This window comes from Meles meles, chromosome 14 (assembly GCF_922984935.1).
Source record: "Meles meles chromosome 14, mMelMel3.1 paternal haplotype, whole genome shotgun sequence".
Lineage (NCBI taxonomy): Eukaryota > Metazoa > Chordata > Mammalia > Carnivora > Mustelidae > Meles > Meles meles.
In genome coordinates this window covers 29,035,912-29,058,508 of record NC_060079.1, presented here as the reverse complement: position 1 = coordinate 29,058,508, position 22,597 = coordinate 29,035,912, and positions in this window count along the sequence as shown.

Sequence of the window (22,597 nt, the reverse complement as noted above, 5' to 3'; positions counted from 1 at the left end):
CTTTGAAGGTGTTTACATACTGATTAATCATGCTGGAAACTTCACTTAGGTTACATTAGCCTCTGGCTCCTACTCCCTTCCTGGCACTTGCCAGATCCGTAAAAAAAGGTGGAGTCAAACCCTTGGCTTCCCAGGTCGAATCTCACCAATTTACTTTCTGTGGTAACCACTGTTTTCATGTTTAGATCACCACAAATCATGATTATGTGGAGCCCAGGAACTAACTATAGTTGTTGGAACTGATATATAATCAAAGCTGTGAGAGGCAAGAATTCTCTTGAGTGCCCTTCTTTTTTTCTCCTTCCACGTTCTGGAGCCCTACTCCTGGATTTTAGGCAGTCAGCGGCTTTCAGTTAGTTCTCTGATTCTCCAAAATCTCTCCTAGAGATGTCACATACAAATACATCCTGTTTCAAAATTATGTTTAGTTCTTTTTTATATGCTGATCAAACTCCAATGATCCCATAGGCTTAACCCACTTGCTGTAAGAAGCTTGAAGGTGAGAACTAAAGTTTATTTTTCGTATTTCATCAGCCTCTAAAAAATCATCTGACAATGGAAAGAGGCGCGCTCTCTCTGTGCTCTGAAGCTGTGAAGCTAATAAAAAATTGGGGATCTTGGTGGCCATCTCTGCTACCAGGTAGAGAGAGTTGAGAATGAAGGCCACACAGAAAATGTGGAGAAAAAAGAGAGCACAAAATACTGTCATGAGGACATGATCTGGGCTCCTGGATTCAGCTACTTAGATTCACACTTAGATTTCCCAAGACCAGTAATTTTCCATTTTTACCTAAATTGGTTTGAATTGGGTTTTTGTCACCAGTGGGTTTAGGTAATCTTTTCCATCAAACCCCAAAATGGGATTGAATATAGGAGACCATTGGTGTCTTACCATGTAGCTCCCTCTCTCCAAATTAGCTGCTACCCCACCTGAAGCAGCTGAGCTTCAGCTGGTAAGGATCAGGTGAAATACAAAATCCACCTGGAACACTGGAGGACCAAGGCTGGACAACTGCAACCTACAGGGTCTTGTCATTTTCAGGCGCTGCCAAATGTCCCTCTGTGGGGGTGGAGAAATGGGCAGAGGCATGTCATGTGGGCTTGAATACAGACCAGAATGTCATGTTCTGTGCCCCAAAGTGCTGTTGACAAGACAGAGTGGTAGTCTCACATTTCACATTCCTCTAGTCCTTGTGGAAGTTTCCTTCTGTTCTACCAGTCTATCTGGTCAAGCCCTGGTAACTACAAACAAGCATGAACAGGGTGGCTAGGAGAGAAGAGGATCCCACAGCCTCAATGCTGATGGATTAGTTAGAGAAAGCATTGCTGCCTTCATTTCCCTTGGTTGGCTTTGGCCCTCCCTCTCCCAGCTGTCCTTTGGCAGAGGTACAGAATGCTGATGAGGTACTTCTTGGACCTCTTCCTGAAGAGTCTCTGATCAAGGCACTTAGGTGAGAGCCGGAGGACACTTGAGTGGGCTGTGCAGTGGGGCCAAGGGGCTCCTGGGTCAAGAGGCCAGGTCTCAGCTCTGCCACTGATGTACCCCTAGGGAGATCTCAATGAAGCCAAAACAAATAATCACCCTTTTTTGGTAAAATACCCCAGGATGTTCAAAATAGCTCAGGGTTATATTGCCTTGAATAAGCATAATATATTTTGCAGTATCAACTCTGTTCCCTGGTTGCTAAGATGAATTTGGCAGGAACCACATCACTGACAGACAAATCACGGTAAAACAGATCTTAAAAGTAAAACTTAAAAGAGAAAGAATATAGTGGGGAGACCAAAAATAATGAGTATTTTCGTGGGTAATCACTCTGTGCTGGGTACTTTCAGATACCCCTTCCCCCTTTCTGCAAAGATGTTATGTCCATTTTACAGATAAAGAAAGTGAGGCTCCAAGGAGGTAAATAACTACAAAATAAGAACCTAGAACGGTAGAAAGAATCTTTCTTCAACATCACCATACCTCTTGTTGAACCATGCTACCCACTAACAACTAATGTGTACCCCACCCCTGCCACTCACACACGCATACAAGCAGAAGACCAAGGAGCCCCCTTTCCTAAGGAAACTTGCTTTCCTTCCCCTGTTTTCTCACTGGCTATAAAATCCCAAGAAATTAGCCTCATCTCTCCCTATTAGATTGTGGTTTCTGTGACTGTTAGACCAACACAAAACCAGCAGGACACTCCGGCTAATGTGATAAGCTGGCCAATAGCCACTTTTCTTCCACTATCTGAAGGTCCTTTAATCTTCAATGATGTTTGCTTTATTTTCTTACTGTGATAAAATATGCATTACATAATATTTACCTTTTTAACTATGTTCAGGTATACAGTTCAGGGCAGCAAGAATTTCCATCCGTTTTGAGGAAAAATGATATTCCACTGTGTGTATACGCCACATGTTCTTTATCCATTTAGCCATGGATAGGCCCAATCCACTTTTGAAAAACCCTAGGAGAGAGAAAATCTTCCTCATTTGGAATCCAGCTTGGTCTCCTTCTAACTTGTGTTCATAGGTCCTAGTTCCACCCTTCCAACGTTCCACAACATTTGTTCATCAGGCCTAGTTCCCTCTGTCAGTCCTCTACTCATTTTAGGACCAATTCCAGGTTGCCCCAGGACTTTCCCTTTCTGACCTATGAAATCAGACCTAAGAATGACATGCTGTGCTCAAGGAGCTGCTTCAGAGGGGAGATACCTTCTTCCATCTCTCCATTCCCTGCCTCGAGCACACTGGGTATCCTAACACCATCCACTCCATACCAGTGGCCCCCTGCCTGGAAAACTGGCCAAGAAAGTGGCTCATCTTCTCAGTCTCCTGGAGGCAGTACAGCCTGCCACACTCATCCCACAGCACAGAGGACCAGCAGAACCTCTAGGTGCCCCTCCTGAGAAGACCAGAGCTGCAGCCCACGCCTCCAGACCAGGGTGAACAGAGCTGGGGCGCACATCAGTTACTGGCCCCACGACATGTTTGTGAAGGATTTTCTGAACACACATTCCTCCTTCAGCAAATTCTCTCCAAGAGCACAGTAAGAATGAAGATAAGTAAATCTTGAGAAACTAAATTGGTTACTCCTAAGATGGCCAGTGCCGATGGCTCGCTCTGGGTAGAAAGAGGAGATTTCACCACTTGTTCTCCCTAGAGGTGGAAGGGGAAGATCAGGTTGCTTCTCACTCCTGCCCCACCCTGAGGAATGGACTCAGGGACACTGCAGGCCTTTTTCTTCCCTGGTATCTTTGAGTCAAGGCGCCGTGTTGACCAAGTAGGTCAGATAAAGGACTGCGAAAGCATTGTCCGAATCGCGCAGGGAGGATGTAGCCAACATTCCTAGGTGTGTTTGCAAATACGGCTGAGAGAGTAGGTGCAAAGTGAGTGATGCTGGCAAAGCACACCCATATGTGCAGACCAGCAGTTCCCTCCTGGGGAACCTTCTGGTTAATGCCTTCCAACGCAGAGGTACCCACTTCCACGCTCAGCTGCAGAGGGTGAATTCCACACTCCAATCTCCAGGCAGGAAGGTTCCAAAATAGGATATTCATAATGATAGAATTCTGCTTTTCCTGAACTTAGTAATCCATCAACTGGCAAACTTCCCTGGTACGTATTTTTAAGATTCTAGAACATTCAACTCATTTATTTATGACTAACTCATTATTCACTCCTAAAATCATGGCAAATTCCATTTGCTAAATACCCATAGAGTTATTACATCAAGGACCTCTACACAGAAGTCAGGTAACAAAATGGGTTCAAAGAAGAAAACAATTCTACCCAAAGATTAAGACTAAGGAAGTAATAAAATTAAATATGCAGCTCAGCTCTGAGTTTCCTGGTCAAAAAAAAAAAAAAAAAAAAAAACTAGAAAAGGGAAAAAGAAAGTTAGGCTGCATATGTCCTATTATTTAATGAAAGAGAGCAGACAGATCTATCAGGAGATGTTGCCTTGATAATTTCAAGTAGGAATTATTCATAAAAACTGAACTGAAATATGACTTTTTTAGGGATTCATCTACTATGTATATAGAACCTATCTGTATGTGTAAATGTGCCTGTGGGTATGTATAGATGTATATATCTATCATCTATAGTCTTTTTGTGTGTGAATTTAAAAGGTTTAAAAAAAATCTATCAGGCATTTAGCAAGAACTCATCTGTTTCAACTTATAGGAATGGTTGCCTCTCAAGGGAAGAATCTGGTGGGGACGATGGGGCAAAAGGTAACCCTAGATCCTGGAATATCTGACCGCTTACTCTATTCAGCTAGGTGGCTGATCTGATCCTACGCAAACTTATTGCTTCATAATTTGGGGCTTTGGGCCCCTACTGGGGGGACAGGAAATGGATCAGTCTGGTCATGCCAAGCCCAGGATCCAGGTATATGAGGAAAACTCTTGGGCACCCAGGTACCCTGAAACCAGACTGCTTCTGTCCAAACCCACCCTGTGGGCCAAGTCTGGCATATGACTGGGCACCTGCTCAGTTCCCATTTGGCATTCCAGTTCCCTGCTGGCCCTGGAACCTGGCCCCAAACCACAGCTGCCTGGCTTGGGGCCTGACAATCAACCAACACCTTGCCAGAACACTCCTTTCTCTCCGGAGGGCTGGAACTTGTCATCATTCCCCTCCCCCAGCTGCTGCGAGGGGTCCTGCTTCCTTCATGACACCCCATACGGATCCCGCCGCCACGAGGACACTTGCCTCTTGTGGATGTTTCTCTGCCCAGAGGTTCTAACTATCCCACGCCTCTAGCTTTCTGATTTAACACCATGGAAGCTTAGACCCAAGTTCACCAAACCTTGGGTAGTCATGATATATATAGATTCTAGGCTGTCCTCCTGAGAAACCAGTTCAGACCAATCCTGGTGCCTCCCTTCTCCCCATGGATCTGCTATCTAAAAGGGTTATGAAAGCCAATGGAGGTCTCACCATTCCTCGAGGGCAGCCCACGTGGAGAGTGTGAAGACCCCCCAGCATTAGGGGACTGTTTGTGGGACAGTGACTCTGGAGGGGGCTGTCCTTCAAGCCCACAAGCAAAATCAAGAAGGATTATTCAAAATGTCCAAAGTTACCACATTAGAGTGAACAAGGTTTGCTGGCTTCACGTGGCCATGCTGCTCTACAGAGACTAGGAACATATGCCCCAGGACCTCCCCTGGGAGGGAAATGCAAAGAACAGAACCCCTCTAGGTCCCCTTTAAGGTGAGGAGAGGCTTTGAGAGAGGTGAACTGCTTCCTGACCCTTGCTTGCTGGGAGAGGTTAGGAATTCGCGTCAATTCTGAGATAAAGTGAAGTTGGGGGGCAGGGACAATGGTGGGGCTGTAACAGCCAACTGTGTCCTGCTGAGGAGTTTCCAGATGCCCCAGCCTGAAGGATTTGTGATCCTTGGGAATCCAATCTGGAAACCCTGCCAAGCCCAGCCCGCAGGGTGGTGCTGCCTGAGGCTGAGGGGTCCCAGAGAGGACCAACCACCAAGGAGGCCTCAGCTGATGACTGGCACATGTAGTCCCATCTGCTTGAAAGGAAGCCATGTTTCTGACTGACCAATGCAATTCTGCTGTGCCTAGTCCACTCAATAAATATTCATGCTGCTTCTGCCCGCCAGAGAGCACTCAGCTGAGGTGGACAGAAGGACACATCCCCTGGGCCTGGCAAGGAGCATGTGCGTGGCAGAGCAGGCTCCCTTTGGGCAAAGTGAAAACATACCTCACCACACCCCTTGCTGAGGCCAGGCCTCTCGGGGAGACTTTAAGAAGCCATACCCACATGGAAAGAATAGTTTTACTAGAGTAGTAACAAGAAGCAATTACATAAAGAAGTACATCTGATTTTAGTATTTAAAGCTTTTATTTATTTATTTGACACAGAGAGAGAGAGAGTGAGCAAGCACAGCATGGGGAGTGGCAGAGGGAGAGGGAGAAGCAGGCTCCCCACTGAGCAGGGAGCGGATGTGGACTTGATTCCTGGACCCTGGGATCATGACCTGAGCCAAAGGCGGATGCTTAACTGACTGAGCAACCCAGGCACCCCTTTTATCTTTTTAAATTTCTTTTAAAGTACATCTGATTTTAGATGTACCAGAAAGCTAAACAAAGAAAAGAAAATCCATTATTTAGGCCAAATAAGACAGGGAGTGATTCTGGACCATTTCCTTATTTTCTTAAAGGAGAAATGGCACACTGAAGTCATAACCTACAGCTGGGCTTGGAGAGCTGAAAATGGGAAAATCCTCAACCCAACCTCTCCCATCCCCTTTGCCCTGTGGCTACAAAACCGTACATCCCGGCCCCGCTGTTGTGGGCTGAGGCTTCTGGACCCCCCCGGTGGGGGGGGCGGCAGTTGGTGGCCACAGGGCTGTGGCTGGAGGCCTGCGACCAGAGGACCTTGATCACGGAAGAGGCAGGGCACCAGACAGGCGCAAAAAGGACAAGGTGGTCATTCAACAGCAAAAATAGGTTCAAAGCCAAGTTTGCTAATGCTACTCAGATTCAGAAAGATGACTGCAAAAACAATAGTTTAAAAAAATCTGGCGGGCACCCGGTGGCTCAGCTGGTTGAGCGTCTGCCTTCGGGCCCTGATCCCAGAGTCCTGGGATTGAGCTCCGTGTCGCACCCCTTGATCAGCGGGGAGTCTAATTCTCCCTCATCCTCTGTTCCTCCCCCTGCTCGTAGGCTCTTTTGCTATCTCTCTCTCTCAAATAAATAAATTAAAAAAAAAAAATCTGGGCACCTGGGTGGCTCAGTCGGTTAAGCCTCCAACTCTTGATTTCGGCTTAGGTCATGGTCTCAGGGTCATGAGACCCCAAGTTGGGCTCCCCACTTAGTAGGGAGTCTGCTTGAGATTCTCCCTCTAGCCCTCCCTCCCCACTCTATCCTTAAAATAAATAAATAAATCTTTTTAAAAATTGGTAAAAAAAAAAAAGTCTATATCCATTTTCGAATCATCGTAACCCGTACTTGGAGAACAATCACCCCCACTCAGTGCTGCCTGTGCATGGGAATTGGGAAAACAAACAAGCCCCTTTCCTTACATCCCCCCAGGATGATCTGGGCGCCTTCTCCAGAAATGGACTCAGAAATTCCTACGGTAGGGGCCCAGGAATCTGTATTTGTAAGCCTGTAAGTATAGCAATTTTGAAAACCATTAACCCAAAGGGTAAGAGACCAAATCATTAACATGTATCTCCCCCTTAATCTTGCAGTCCGGCACTGGAAAAGCACATTGGATTCGGAATCAAAATGCTTGGGTTAAAATTATGTTACTTAGCCCGGAGCCATTCACTTAATTTCCTATGGCTTCAGTTTTTCTCATCGGAAAAATGGAAATTCTACCCGGGGTTGTAAACATTAACTGACAAAGAATGCAAAAGTATTTGCCATGTAAACTCTACAGGAGTGTATCAATGTTTATGATTATCATTACTCACCATCAGGGTATCAGAAGTCCTCCCCCCACTCTGGTGTCAGCCCCCTGCTCTAGGCCTACCGCATCTCCCTCTGGGGGCTTCCCTAATCCTCACTCTGGAACTCACTCTTCCAACCCTCCCTCTTAGTTCATATTCTGCAGATTATGTACCTCACTTGCTTAAAATCTTCAAAAGCTTCCTCTTGCCCTTAGAATACAGTCCAAAATCCTTAACAAAAGTAGCTCTTTCCCTTACCAAGACTGCTTGAGTGAGGGAACATAGTTTGAAAGGTAAAAGGTCCAAAACATCAGTGCATGCCCAGAAAATCCCCCCTGGGCTCAATGAACCCAGGTAACTAACACCCAGCACAGAGTATGCCGCCCCCCCCCCACTATATCAGAAGCCTGAGTCAGGGGTGGGGCAGGATTAGAGAAAGAGCTGTGATATCCCAGGCATGCCTAAAGTCGCCCTATTGTAAAAAGGACAAAGACAGTATTAAAAATGCAAGCTTTTGGTGGGGTGAGCCTAAAAATGTGATTCTAACTCATGGTGTTTATAGTAACATGATTAGGTATAATTTGAAGGGTTAGAAGTAGTTCGGTTTCCTAATCTGCAAAAATACTTCCTGATAGGCGTGTTTGTTGATGGAAGTATTTTTAATTTTTTGAAATAACTCCTAATGTTATTATAGTTTTACAGTTACAGAAAAGTTACAAAGATAGCACCGAGGGTTCCAGTGTATCCCAGAGACTCTCCCCTAATGTTCTCATTCCTACAGAACTGTGCTGCAGTCACCAAAAGGAAGACCCCAGCATTGGTCCAACACTGTTCACTGCGCTCCAGATCCTGCTCGGGTTTCCCTGGTTTTCCTGCTAAGGCCCTTTTTCTGTTCGGGATCTAATTCAGGATCCCAGGTTGCTTTCATCCTTCTATCCCCTTAGCCACCTCGGGGCTGTGACTGTTTCTCAGCTTGGCATTGTCTTTGATCACCGAGTGCTGGAGTGCTGGTCAGGTGTTTGGTTAAGATCTGCCTGCTGCTGGGGCGCCTGGGTGGCTCAGTTGGTTAAGCGACTGCCTTGGGCTCAGATCATGATCCCAGGGTTCTAGGATCGAACCCCACATCGGGCTCTCTGCTCAGTGCAGAGCCTGATTCTCCCTCTCCCTCTGCCTACCTGTGCTCGCTCTCGCACTTTCTCTTTCTCTCTGTCAAACAAATAAAATCTTAAAAAAAAAAAAGGATCTAACTGACATTTTCTCAAGTGGAGACTGGGTGCTGAGTTTCTTAAGGAGGAAGACCACAGACACCAAGCTCCCACTGTCATCACATCATATCAGTGGTATATGCTGTTTATATGACTTCGCTCTGTGACGTTGGTGGGGATTGATGGGCCGGCTGGGAAACCGGGGCTCCAAAATGGCGGATCTTCCCGACAATCCTCTCCAAGATGGCGGACTTTCCCCCCCACCCTCACTGCGGCCTCCGCATCGCCGTCAGGAAACTGAAGCTCTCCACCCAGGAACTTCCCTGTTGGGAACTGCCCATCACGGACTCTCCCCCCACCCCCTACCCTCCTATCACCACAGACCTTGCCATACATGGACGCGAACCCATGCCCTACCTTGACCCGATAAAAGGCCCTCGCCAACTCCCTCCCAGCGCGACTTCCCGACTCACTCCCTCTCTCTCTCTCTCTTTCTGTGAATAGTGGAACCTCGCCTGAGGGTGCTTGCAATAAAGTTCATCTCTCGGATCCATTTACCTTGTAGCCTTTCTTACTATCGCCTGCTGGAGCAACCTAACAGGGATCACCTTGCCGAGGTGGCGCTTTCTTCCATTAAGTTACTGTTCTGCCCTTCGCAGGCTGTGCTCAGTGAACACAACTCACCGGTTCCAAGTGGGTGGGTTTTTCTTTTATTTTCACAGCAGGGAGTGGGGGGTATAGGGGCAGGAGATGATTAAGCTCCACCTCCTGCAGGTTGGGTAGGATCTCTAAATTCTTTGGAGTTCTTCTATAAGGAAGAGTTGTCTCCTCCCCCAACCCCCCCATTTATTTATTTCTTCAGTTAATTTATATTATATTTATATTATTTATTACCATTATTTGCATCATGTTCTGAACTCATGGATATTCATTTTATACTTTGGGTTATAATTCAATACCATTTACTGTGCAACTCATACTATTCCAGATTTGGCCTTTGAAGACTTTCACGTTGGTGCCCGGGGCCTTTAGATGTGTCACTTTCTTTTTTTCTTTGTTGAGCTTTTTCTTACTTTGGTGTAGTAAGATGCTCCAGGATCATCTTGAATTTGTCCTACCCCAGCCCAAGAGTTAATCTTTTTTTTCCCAAGAAGCCCAGGTTCCTTTTACTGGAGAATGGTATTAGAAACCAAGGTCTGGGTGCTAGTTGTAAATTAAAATTTAAAAACATTTTTCATCATCTATTTTTAATTATAAAATTAATACATATTATTGGCAAAATTTTCAAACAATACAGAAGTATATCAACTAGGACATGAAAAAGTGCCACTATTTTTTCCAAAACTACACTACTATGGCATATGGAATAGTATGTATTTCTGTTTTTTAAAAAAGTTAGTATATCTTTATACTAATTTGAAAACTAATTTGCAACATTTGAAAACTACAAAGCCATAAAAATTAATTAGATTTTAGAATTTTTTCTGTGGTTTATACAAAATACTATGTATTTCATCTACAATGAAAGATTAGTTTAAAATACTGCAGTTCATCCATAAAATGTAACCCTGGGAACCCAATAACAACCATGTAAAAGAAAAATATTTAATGGCATAAGCAGTTATTCACTATATATATATATATATATACACACACACATATATATATGCAGTTACTAAATAGTATGCATGATATTACCCCTCCTTTTTTGTAAAAAGAAAAAGTCACATATTTGCACAAAAAAAGATTAGCAAGAATATATATATCAAAATGTCATAGTGATTAACTCGTAATTTAATTAAGAGTGCTGTAATTGCAGGTGATTTCACCTTTCTTCCTTTTCTTTATAAGCATTTCTAAATTGTCTAAAGTTAGCATACATTAATTTTGAATTAAGGAAACAAAGTAATACAGTCCTCACTTCTCACTTTGTGTAGTATCTTGGTAACCGAAACGGCCCATTGGAACTGGGACCTTGATTTACACAGTTCTGTGATAACTGCAGCTATTATTAAAGAGAAAACTTTGGACTTAAGTAATACACAGTATGAAAAGAAACTCTAGCCCCTGGGATGGAAATCGAGTTGATATATTCGCTCATTCACTCTGCAAATATTTTAGTGTGCATTTACTAAGTGCCAGGCTCTACTCTAGGTGCCAGAGATCCCACAGGATTTAGACCCAAGGAGGTTCTCCAATGAATTACTTATGAAAGTGTAACATTGAAAACAGCTTAAATGTCAAAACTACATACAAAAATTACATGATAGCCACAGATAGAGTAATATGTAGTCATTAAAAATCATGTTCTAGATGGGGCGCCTGGGTGGCTCAGTGGGTTAAAGCCTCTGCCTACGGCTCAGGTCATGATTCCAGAGTCCTGGGATCAAGCCCCACATCAGGCTCTCTGCAGAGCAGAGAGCCTGCTTCCTCCTCTCTCTCTGCCTGCCTCTCTGCCTACTTATGATCTCTGTCTGTTAAATAAATAAATAAAATTAAAAAATAAATAAAATTTAAAAAAAAAATCATGTTCTAGATCAGAGATACTGACACCAAAAATGTTTTAACTATATTTATAATTGAAAAAGAGCAGACAACAAAAATGCATATAGAGCATAATACTTTTTTTTTTACTAACAATGCATGTATATTTAAGTTTTTATATAAATATTTCATAGATACCCATAGTCTATCTCTAAGTAAACCACCACTCTCTCCCCAGGTAGAGACTCAGGAAGAAGATGACCTTTGTCTAAGAATTTAATCATACTCTTTAAAGTGAAACTTCAAAGCACCTGCTGAGTCCCTGAGTGTGCAAACAGAGGCCAGCAAGCAGCTCTAGGGTACAGGCTTCAGAGAGTAGTATTGTTTTGCATAAGAAAAAGGGTATATATTTGCAGGTGTTCTAAGTGAGCAGAGAAAGGATGCCTGAAGTCCATGCCATGTGCCTCCCTAAGCTTTCAGTCAAGTCACTGTGCAAAGGCTTTGACTTAATGTTGTGTGTGAGTGTGTATACAAACTGAGAGTAATGGCTGAGTTCCATATTGAGGCTAAGACCTGTCTGTCCATCAATGAAGAAAGGGCTCCAAGTGCTCAGCAGAGGCAAGAAGTTGACACTAATGAGGGCCACAAGGACATAAACATCATTGAAGAAAAAGGCAATATCCCATTTGTGTTTGGATTTGTATCGCTGGCATCTAGCTAAGTGGCACATTCATTTAAATTTAATTTAATAGGGGCTGGGGTACTGGAAAGTCGAGCAAGTTTGCTTTTCTCAACACTTGAGTATATAGTGGCAAGCATTGCAACAGGAAGAGCTGAAGTTCAATTTTGTATCCTTTCTGATTTCATTCTGTCTGACTAGAATCATTTGTGATAAGCACAATTGTACCTCCAGGTTATGCATTAACCCTAACTTCTGACACTTTCTGCCCCCCTTTATTAACAACATCAGCAGCACCTCTCACTCATCACGGCTAAGATATACAGTTGGCTCAATATGCAAAGCGTCGTTCTAAAAGCCTAACCTTCATAACAACCCCATGGGGTAGTTATAGATGAGGAAACTGAGATACAGGAGTTCGATTTTGTTTTATTCTTACTCTATATACAATCCCTGGGTACACTCACTTACCCATATCACCTCGAAGATCACTGATACACTGATAACTCAGACTTAAATATAAGCTCTGTAAGTCCGAAAAAGTCCATGACTACCGAGTTCTCCCATATATCCCCATTAATCTAGTCCAGGGGCTCCCAAGAGCTAACTTTTTTTTTTTTTTTAAGATTTTATTTATTTCTTTGACAGAGAGAGATCACAAGTAGACAGAGAGGCAGGCAGAGAGAGAGGGAAGCAGGCTCCCTGCTGAGCAAAAAGCCCAATGCGGGACTCGATCCCAGGACCCCGAGATCATGACCTGAGCTGAAGGCAGCGGCTTAACCCACTGAGCCACCCAGGCACCCCCCAAGAGCTAACTTTTAATAAGGACTTGTTAAAAGACTGAGTGAATCTAGCCTAGAGCTTTTTGCTCACTTGTGGTCCAGGCATTTCTATTCGCATGCCCCATAAACACCCCATACTCAAAACATCCAGAACACAACTCATCTCCTCCAACTCCTCTCCACCCCCAAATATGTCCTCTGTATTGTAATTCCTCTTTCTCCATGAGTGATACCATCATCTCCCTGACAGGTAAGTCATGATGCCCTGATTCACCATGTTCAGCCTGTCCCCACGTTCTACATCTCCCAAATCCATCTGCTCTTCTCCCTCCCCACCCTGACCTAAGAGACAATCTAGAGCAAAGTCTCCAGAGATCAATTTCCTGGGTTTAAAGTAAACACAACTACTTCCTAGCTGTGGGATCTTGGGCAACTAATGTCAGTGTCCCTTATGCTCCTCCTCATCTATATCATTTAGGAATAGTTGGGTTGCAAGTAGCAGAAAACCCAACTCAAATCAAATAGGAAAGGGAATTTTTTGGTTCATTTAACTGAGCTGGAGGTCCAGCTAGATCTAGGAGCTCATCATGGTACTTCCTCCCTATATTTTATGGCAGATTTTCTCTGTATGGGGCTCTGCTCTCCACAGGCTCCTCCCCCATGATGGTAAGATATCTTCCAGAGCCCCAGTCATGCATCCTAGCCTTTCAACCACCCCAAAGGAAAGAAAGCTTTTCCATTTTTTTTTTTCCTAGCAAAAAGTTCAGGATTACATGGTGTTGATTAGTCAGGACTTTTGACATGACCTTTCTGGAATCTAAAGCTGGAATCAATCTCACCCAACCTCATGGAACAGTAGTAGTGGCAAGGAAAGGGGTGGTAATCAATGAAAAGAGGATGTTCTTTCCAGGGAAAAAAGGGGGATGGGTGTTAGTGCTGCAAAAACAGCAGCTACCTACAACATCGCATGCACACACACACACACACACACACACACACACACACACACACATTCACGTGCATATACGTACACGTACTTACTGTTTTCCCTATATACAGTCTGGTTGCTTTTCAATCAATTGTCCACACCATTGCCGGAAAAAAACGATCTATATTGCACATCTAATTATCAAAACACATATGTGTCACAGAGCAGTTACCACCCTAAAGACCTTTTCTGTAGGTCCCAAGCCTTAATTAATCCTGTGCCCAGCACAAGGCTGATGCTTAGGAAATCTGTTGAAAGAAACCTTCGCCGGAGTGATGACCCATGTTTCATATGGCAAGATAAACCAAGAGAAAACAAATACAAGATTAATTCACTGAACACCAAGATGGGAAAGCAAGGTGGGGTTTTGATTGTGTCTTGAAGGATAAAGAATATGCTTATAAATGTAATAGGGTGTCCCAGCTGTGCTGGAGGGATGCTGAGGATGGAAAGCCCAGTTAACTAGCAAGAAAAGTCCTTCCCAAGTATGTAGGTGAACTAGAATATTTGCTCAGATTCTAGCAGAGAAAGCAAACAGGTGCATAGATAACTTAATAAAGTGACAAGCCCTCACCCTCCTCAGAGCTTTGCCCATGCTGGTCCTTGTGAATGAATGCTCTTTACCGTGCCAGTCTCCTTTGTCTCAAGTGGGGTTCAGCACTAATGTCACCCTCTTGGAGAGATGTTCCCTGACGTTGATATTGAAAGCAGCGCTAACTACATCAGAACCCAGTTGTAATTCCTTTGTTGTGTAGTCACTGTCTGAAATTAACTTGTTTACTTGTTTGTTGTCTCTCTTTTCCCATAGGAACAGGAGCTTCATTAAAGCAGGGATCTCACTGTCCAAACAAATGAATTAGCAAAGGGAATCACCCTTCTGGGTTGAGGCAAAGTACATAAATAACAGGTTTTAAACATGTCCAGCAAGGACGCAACAGAGCTTCAGAAAAAGGTAGCTGTATGGCTATGATTTACAGATATCATGAAATATCAGAAGCCCTGACTTCAGTGCTTCTGACCCTTCTCAAACGCAGCCCTGAGCCCAGGGCATAGAGGCTGAGCGTGCAAGACAAGCAGAGGCCGGAGGGAAGGCATGGGGTAGCTGCTGCTGTTAGCCTGAGAAAAGACCTTAGGTGGGAGTGGGGCTGGCTTACAAAGATGCAGAGCACCTGGGCTCCTGGGATTTCCACAGGAGGCTGTGTGTACTGAGGTTGGGAAGGAAAAAGTCCTAATCTAAATCTTGTTTTAATTGTCAATTGATGATGGCAAGGTCTTGTTCAGCTTAACTTAAAAATTCCAGAGTATAGCTACTGGGCACCTGCCATATTCAAAACACTTGTTGGCCCAACACAGGCTAGAGATTTGAGCCAGATCCGCCTCAGACCCTTTAGGAGACACCTTCTCTGGGGGGAGACAGAGAGACAGGTCACAGCTAACCACAGACGAGGAGAATATGATCCCATAGTCATTCCCAGAAGGTTGGAATGATCTTACAAAAGAGAGAGCTTGGCTGGCAAAAAGAGCTAGCAGGATTAAAACCACATTGGTGACTGAAAACACAAAATTCAAGAAGAATATCTATTTCTTGGGTTTGGGTTTTTTTGTTTTTTTCACTAAACTTGTATCAACAAGTTCTAACTGGCAATGATATGGTTGGAAAAGATCATTTCACTAAGATAGACCACAGATCTGAGGTCAGCAGAGCTATCAATAATTGGCTTTTGTCTTTTCACAAGCTGAAATATGCTGAAATTCAAGAACTGGGCCTGAATAACTATCTGTTGACTCTCCAGAGCTGAACCACCTCCACAGGGAGCTGGGCAGATCACGTGGTGTCCTACAGCCTTGGGACAATGTCCCGGCCCTCTTCACTGTGTCACTGCTCAGTGCCCCTGACTACCCTCTGAGTGTTTCTGACTCTGTAAAAAATAATCAGATAAAAAAGCCAACTTCTCGGGGCACCTGGGTGGCTCAGTGGATTAAGCCGCTGCCTTCGGCTCAGGTCATGATCTCAGGGTCCTGGGATCGAGCCCCGCATCGGGCTCTGCTCCGCGGAGCCTGCTTCCTCCTCTCTCTCTGCCTGCCTCTCTGCCTACTTGTGATCTCTCTCTCTGTCAATTAAATAAATAAAAATCTTTAAAAAAAAAAAAGCCAACTTCTCATAATCACAACATATTCTCCAGTTGGACTTTACCCAGGACTTTAATTTAAACTGTGGAAATTCTTTATCCCTGCTGTCCTTGTCACCAGCTTTTTGAAATGGAGAATTTATCTTTAAGGAAAACCTATGTTTTATTACACGAATGGTAAAAGTCTTCCATTAACTCTCAAAAGAAACAAATTTTTGCTTTGAAATTTATACAGATTTTTGTATATAATACCTGTTATATATGTGACATGCATCTCAACAAATATATTCCAAGAAAAGGAAGAATTAAGGCACACTGACATGGATCATGTCTGTTATTAGGATTCTGCATGTCATATACGGAAGTTAATTGAAAATGAGTTACAAAAAAAAGAAAACAAATGAAAAGAACATGATAAACTTTTATAGAATAACTAATCTATCAAACATAAAGTGGTCATCGAGCACTTACCATATGTTCAAAACTACTCTCATTTACCCAGGTACAGGACAGACTGTCTCCAGCTTTACACAGAAGGTGTGTGCCTAAGTTCATTGGTAGGTTTTAGTTTTGTTTCTTTTTTAACTCGAACAAATTTCTTGTAGGCATAAATCTTTGTTCCTATATGATGTGTTTAACAGACTTCGCTGAGCCAGCCTAGGGTGTAGCCAGCATTTATTGTTTAAATAGAAATTGTTACCCATGGTTCAGTTTACAGCTCAGGACTGGGACTCACCACCCCTTCCCTCCCCCCAGCCATGAACAAAAACCCAAGGACTGTGGTGGGAGGGGCGGGATCACTACACAGCCTCTTGGTAGTCTTCGGTTCCCTCTGACCTCAACTTCCTGGGTGCTCAGCCCTTTGGTCAGCTCTTAAGGAAAGAATTGGCTCCCTTTGAGTTTGCCCCCCCCTTTGAATTCTGGCATGGGACTCTACTCTCCTTTCCTGGTTTAAGTTGTCTTGGAGGCATTTTGAACTCGTCTCTTGGACCCATGTCCTCTCCATTGGCCCTGAGAGGTTCAAGAGTCCAAGGGCTGGTCATGATCCTGGGTTACCTGAAAAGAAGGAAATCATGGCTGGTGTTAGTCTGGGCTAGACCACTAACAGTCTTCCCTGGCTCCTCAGTTTAAAGTAGACTAGGTCTTGGAGCTCTGTCTTCAGCTTCCCATATTCAGGCAGGAAACCCAGGACTCATTGCTTCAGATGACATGGAGACTGAGGCACCAACCTGGAAATTAGAAAAGTAGTCCCAGCAAAGGACCCATTTGCCCAAAGTTACCAATAATTATCAAAGTCCTCTTGGTCAGCACCCAATGTCCACTCCTAGGACAAGCTCAGAGGCAATTCCAGACACAGAGCATGAAGTCACTTCTGTCTTCAGTGGCCATTCTCCACTTTTCCTGCCTTGGCTGGGCCAGCATGAGGATGGGCTGGATGACTCTGGGCAGGCCTTCTTTTTGTTAGAGTAATGCATACTCCAGCTCCTCTAATTGGGCTGGACCAGTCTGTTGCAGAGATTTCCTTTGGCTGGTTTCCCAAGTAGAGTCTGGCCAGAGAACTCCAGCATGATTCTGATTTCGGGGTTGTGGGTGGGGGATAGGCACTTGGTACATGAAAAATTGAAACTTGCATTTAGTTTTAAAAAGCACATTCAAGATCCTGATATAGCCTCACTATATCTAAGCGTAGAGATCTATAAATGAAATTGCTTTCATCACTCCTAAAGAACAGTAGAAGGGTAAGTAAGAATTGTCCAGGAGCCAGGAAAAACTGAGAAAGGAAGTTTGGTCCTATTCTGGTAGAGGAGGATGGTGGTCAGGAGTTCAAATTCGGTGTTATAGTCAGGAGTAATTCAGAGCAAGCTCCAATCCAGTCCAGGCACCAAAGTCTGAGAGAGCCAATGGTGGTTTAGGGGAGGGTGCGATTCAGGTAATATTTAAGTTTCTGCAGATGGTAAGAAATCTCAAATGAATCGGGAGGAGTTGAGTCATCAGAAAGAATTCTACAAGGATTTATTAGAAGTGTATCCTAGCTCAAGGGTTAAAAGCCGGCATCAACCTGAACAAAAGAGCAGACTCACCTGTCAGCTGCAGTTAGGCGGGCTGCAGTGCTGACTGAGAGCCTAGACTCTGAAGATCCAGAATCAATTAGGCAGTCTAGCAGAAGATGGGGTGATGGCCATCACACAACCATATCACTGGCATTTAGCACCCTGGATCTCTTGACGCAATCATGAGTCATACATAGCTTGGCCGTGGACTCTTTTTTTTTTTTTTTAAGATTTTATTTTTATTTATTTATTTGACAGACAGAGATCACAAGTAGGCAGAGAGGCAGGCAGAGAGAGAGGAAGGGAAGCAGGCTCCATGCTGAGCAGAGAGCCCGATGCGGGGCTCGATCCCAGGACCCTGAGATCATGACCTGAGCCGAAGGCAGAGGTTTAACCCACTGAGCCACCCAGGTGCCCCTGGCCGTGGACTCTTTATAGAGCATCTCCTTCATAGTGAGAAATAAGTGAATCAGTCAGGGGTCTTTTCACAGCAAGTGACAGAAACTCAACTCCAAAGTCTGAAGTGGAAAAGAAATCCATGGGCTGGAGAACTAAAAAGCGAATGACTGAAACCTCAGGGGTGATGAGGCCAGGGATTCCAATGATGCAATTCAGGATCTGTTCTTCTCCAGCTCCTGCTGTTCTCTCTGTTAGTTTCGATAGTTCGTTTATAGTTAGCTTCAATAAATCAGTCTATCTGCTGGTAAGATGATCATTAGCACCTCTAGACTTACTTCCTAATGTCCTTACTTCTTCTCGTTGAAAGAGAGTCCCTGCCCAGTAAATTCCAGAGTCCAGTTGTTATTTACCTGGTTTCATCTTGAAAGAATCATTCTCAAACCAGTCATTGTGTCCAGAGGGCTTCGGTACTTTGACTGGCCACATTTACATCACGTTGGGCAGGGCTTCTCCCGTCACGTGGAATAAGGAGTAGGAAAAAGATGTCTCCATGGAAAATCATTTCACTATCATCAGAAGAAGATGTAAATTATTTTTGGATAGGTTAAAAAAAAATAAAAAGATGTCTACTACCAGAGACCAAACCATTACTGTTAGAACTAGAGGGACTGATAAAGTCATGGTGTAGTAAATTATCCCACCATGTCCTCAAAGTCTTGTACTTGTTTAATGTTAGAGTTTTTACCGAGGGCTTTCCTCAAGGATTATGTTATTAAATTTTTTAAAATTAAATGAGCTACTTATTTTTAAAAAATACTATGGTTTCCATTTCAGGGATGGCAAAATTGAGGCTCTGAAATCTTTTTTTTTTTTTTAAGATTTTATTTATTTATTTGACAGAAATCACAAGTAGGCAGAGAGGCAGGCAGAGAGAAGAGAGAGAGGGAAGCAGGCTCCCCGCTGAGCAGAGAGCCCAATGCGGGGCTCATCCCAGGACCCCGGGATCATGACCTGAGCTGAAGGCAGAGGCTTTAACCCACTGAGCCACCCAGGCGCCCTGAGGCTCTGAAATCTTAAACAAAAGGCCCCTTTAGTAACAAGTAATCTAGATTGTTGACAGAGTCAGGGCATAAACCCCAGCTCTAAATCTGCTCTTTATTTTACTCCACTACAGCCGCATTTGGGGGGAAATATGATTCCAAATACTGCAGAAGGCTTGACTCTTTCTCTGTGAAGTGATAGGGAGGATCATCTAATGAGACAATACCCTCGAAGGAACAGTTCAAGGTTAATCTCGCTCGTCAAGATAACCACAGGGTCTTGTACACATACGATGTTAAGCCTGTGTTTAAAATCCAATTAAAACAAATCATAGAGGGGTGCCTGGGTGGCTCAGTGGGTTAAAGCCTCTGCCTTCGGCTCAGGTCATGATTTCAGGGTCCTGGGATCGAGCCCCACATCGGGCTCTCTGCTCAGCGGAGAGCCTGCTCCCCCCACCCCCCGCCTGCCTCTCTGCCTACTTGTGATCTGTCTGTCAAATAAATAAATAAAATCTTTAAAAAAAAAATCATAGGTGTCAGTAGTAGTAATATAATAATAATAGGGGTATCTTATGAGCTCTTGTTAATACTTTTTATGTTTGTGTGCATTTATAAGTTACAAAAAAAATACTTATTTGGTAAAAACACTGAAAACTCCCTCCCAAAATTATTGAGAGGAAAAAATCAAGCACTTATAAAGATGATAAAAATGTAGCTTTGAGGGAAATGGGAATTTTAAAGCTTCCTAGTTAATTATCAATACAAATGATCAAAACAGTCGATGCTATTTTCATATTGGTAATGGGATGTCAGGCAGAAATGTAACTTCATGCATGTTTCTGCAGCTTATTAAGGTAGCCGCGACATGTTACATACCTGTAGACAAGTGACTCCAGTACTTTGACAGCTGGACAGGAGCTTCAGAGACTCGCAGCCTGATACATGGTAAAGAGAGCTTCTTCAGAGAGCCCAGATGATACCAAGTTGGTTCCTTGTTCCACAGAGATTGGCAGTGAGCCCGTCTATGAGTCCCAAAGGTGTCCACGCTTTTGTTGTCAACTCTAATAATGCATTTATTTGAACTAAGCTCTCCTGCATTTATATATTATCATTATCGTGAGGGCATAAAGTTGCATTTGAAATTCTATAACCATATGGAGATGTTTACAATCTACCATATCCCAGCAGGTTCCCAAGTTTAATGCATTCTTTCACATTTAAATACTGTAAAAGCTGGGGGCGCCTGGGTGGCTCAGTCGGTTAAGCATCCAACTCTTTTTTTCGGCTCATATTTTGACCTCAGGGTCCTAGGATCAAGCCCTGTGTGAGGCTGCGTTCTTGGGGGGTGGAGACGGCATGGGATTCTCTCTCACGCTCCCTCTCCCTCTGCCTCTTTTGCCCCCCACACACTCTCTCTCAAATAAATAAATAAATCTTTTAAAAAATAAATACTGTGAAAGCTTAGAATATTATTTAAATTATTGAGTCTTTTTGACACTACCACAGCAAATTGAGTCCTCATTAATGAATGTGTTCATTGTCCTTCTTTGGACTTTATCCTCTGTCAAACACAGTGCATGAGATGGTAGAACTTTCTCAAAGAGAGCTCCTTGTATGATTGCTCTGCAACATTCAAATTAGATTCTTCTTGAGGCCAACTGTTCACTTAGGCACCTCAAAGCACCTCAGGGGCCTTCTCTACCATGGTGCTTCTGCTCTGAGTTCTCCACTTATGCTGGGTATTTTGAGTAGCTGTGCTTTTATAGGGATATAAATTCCACACTCCTCACTTTCTCTGTGACAAGGTTTTCAGCCCAGTGAAGATCATCTCCGACTTTCTTCTTGGTAGAGAACATTTCTGCAGGATAATTGCCACCCTTGGGCAATGCCTTTTGCTAAGTTGGGACCTTATATATAACAGGGGCAGGCTGTATCTCTGTCATCTCATTCTCCAGGGCTCCCCATCTCCCCACAAAAACCACCATGAAACCATAAAACCCCCATTCCCGTCCTTGCCCTCTTCCCCACAAAAACTGAACCTAGTGATTGCTATCTGATTCCTGAATTTTCAGTCTTGGCTTAAAGCATGATGAATATAGTTGAAGACCTGACTGCCAACGGTGACTGGTAATGACAGATGGTTCCTGAGGCCAAATCCAGGTTCCCCAGGGAAAGTGCCGTGGGGAGGACATGGAACTCTAATGCAAGTTCCCCAGGAAGAAAACTCTCCTGAACTGTTGACAGTCATTTGCAGTTTAGTGGGGAAGAAATTCCAAAAGTAAGCAGAAACTGGAAGGAGGGGCATCAAGAGTGGGGGAAGGACAGTGAGGGCTCCACGGACAGGGGGGTCAGAGAGCCTCACAGTTGTGGTTGACTGTAACAAAGAAAAGGAGCGTGCTTTCAGAAGGAGACTGTTAGAGAGTATTTCAAGGCTGGATTTGAGGTCATTAAGGGTCCATGACTGTCCATTCTTGCGGTCCCAGCTACTGACCACAGTGCTTGGGATATAGTGAGAGCTCAGTGTATGTTGGTGAGGTTTTTTGTTGTTGTTTGTTTGTTTGTTTTCTTTTATTTTTTTAAGGTTTTGTTTACTTATTTGACAGAGAGAGAAAGAGCATAAGCAGGGCGAGTGGCAGGCAGAGGGAGAGGAAGAAGCAGGCTCCCTGTTGAGCAAGGAGGCCCACTCAGGGATTGCTCTCAAGACCCTGGGATCATGACCTGAGCCAAAGGCAGACACTTAACCAACTGAGCCACCCAGGTGCCCCAAATATTGGCTTTTTAATGAATCTTTAAAATTAGTGAGCATCTGTTTTTTATTCAATTAAGAAAAGCCTCTGCACGGACAACAGACAACTCCCCCAAACCAGTGATTTTAGGACTGTACGTCTCTGGATGACATGTGTGCGCAGGTGAACACTAGGTTCGTTGTCCGCCTTGATGAGAGCTGTGGTCCAAAGCAAGCTTCCCTTGGATGAATAAGGGGAATGGATGCTGATGGCTTAGGGGCAGTAGGTGAAAACAGCTGTGACTGAAGCTCATTTTAGAATATCTTCCTGCTGCATCTACCATTCGAAAGAAAGCTTACAGTCACTTCCCTCCGGAACACCCCACCACACAGTCATACACAGCCGCATACTGCTCTTTGAGTGTCTCCATCTATTATCCTCTATCTGTTAACAAAGAGATTGTCTCTACTGGGAACCTGAGGCTAAGAGAGGGGACACCATGTCCCTGTCGTCCCATCTAGATCGTGGCAATGTTTTCTGGACCCAGACCGGGTGCTCTTCCCAACATGGAAATAACAAAACCCTAGAAATCATGCTCCACTACACAATCCCCATCTACCCAGATTTCTGTACATCTTAGAATAGCAATAGTGTTGGGGTGTCTGGATGGCTCAGTCGTTAAAGCATCTGCCTTTGGCTCAG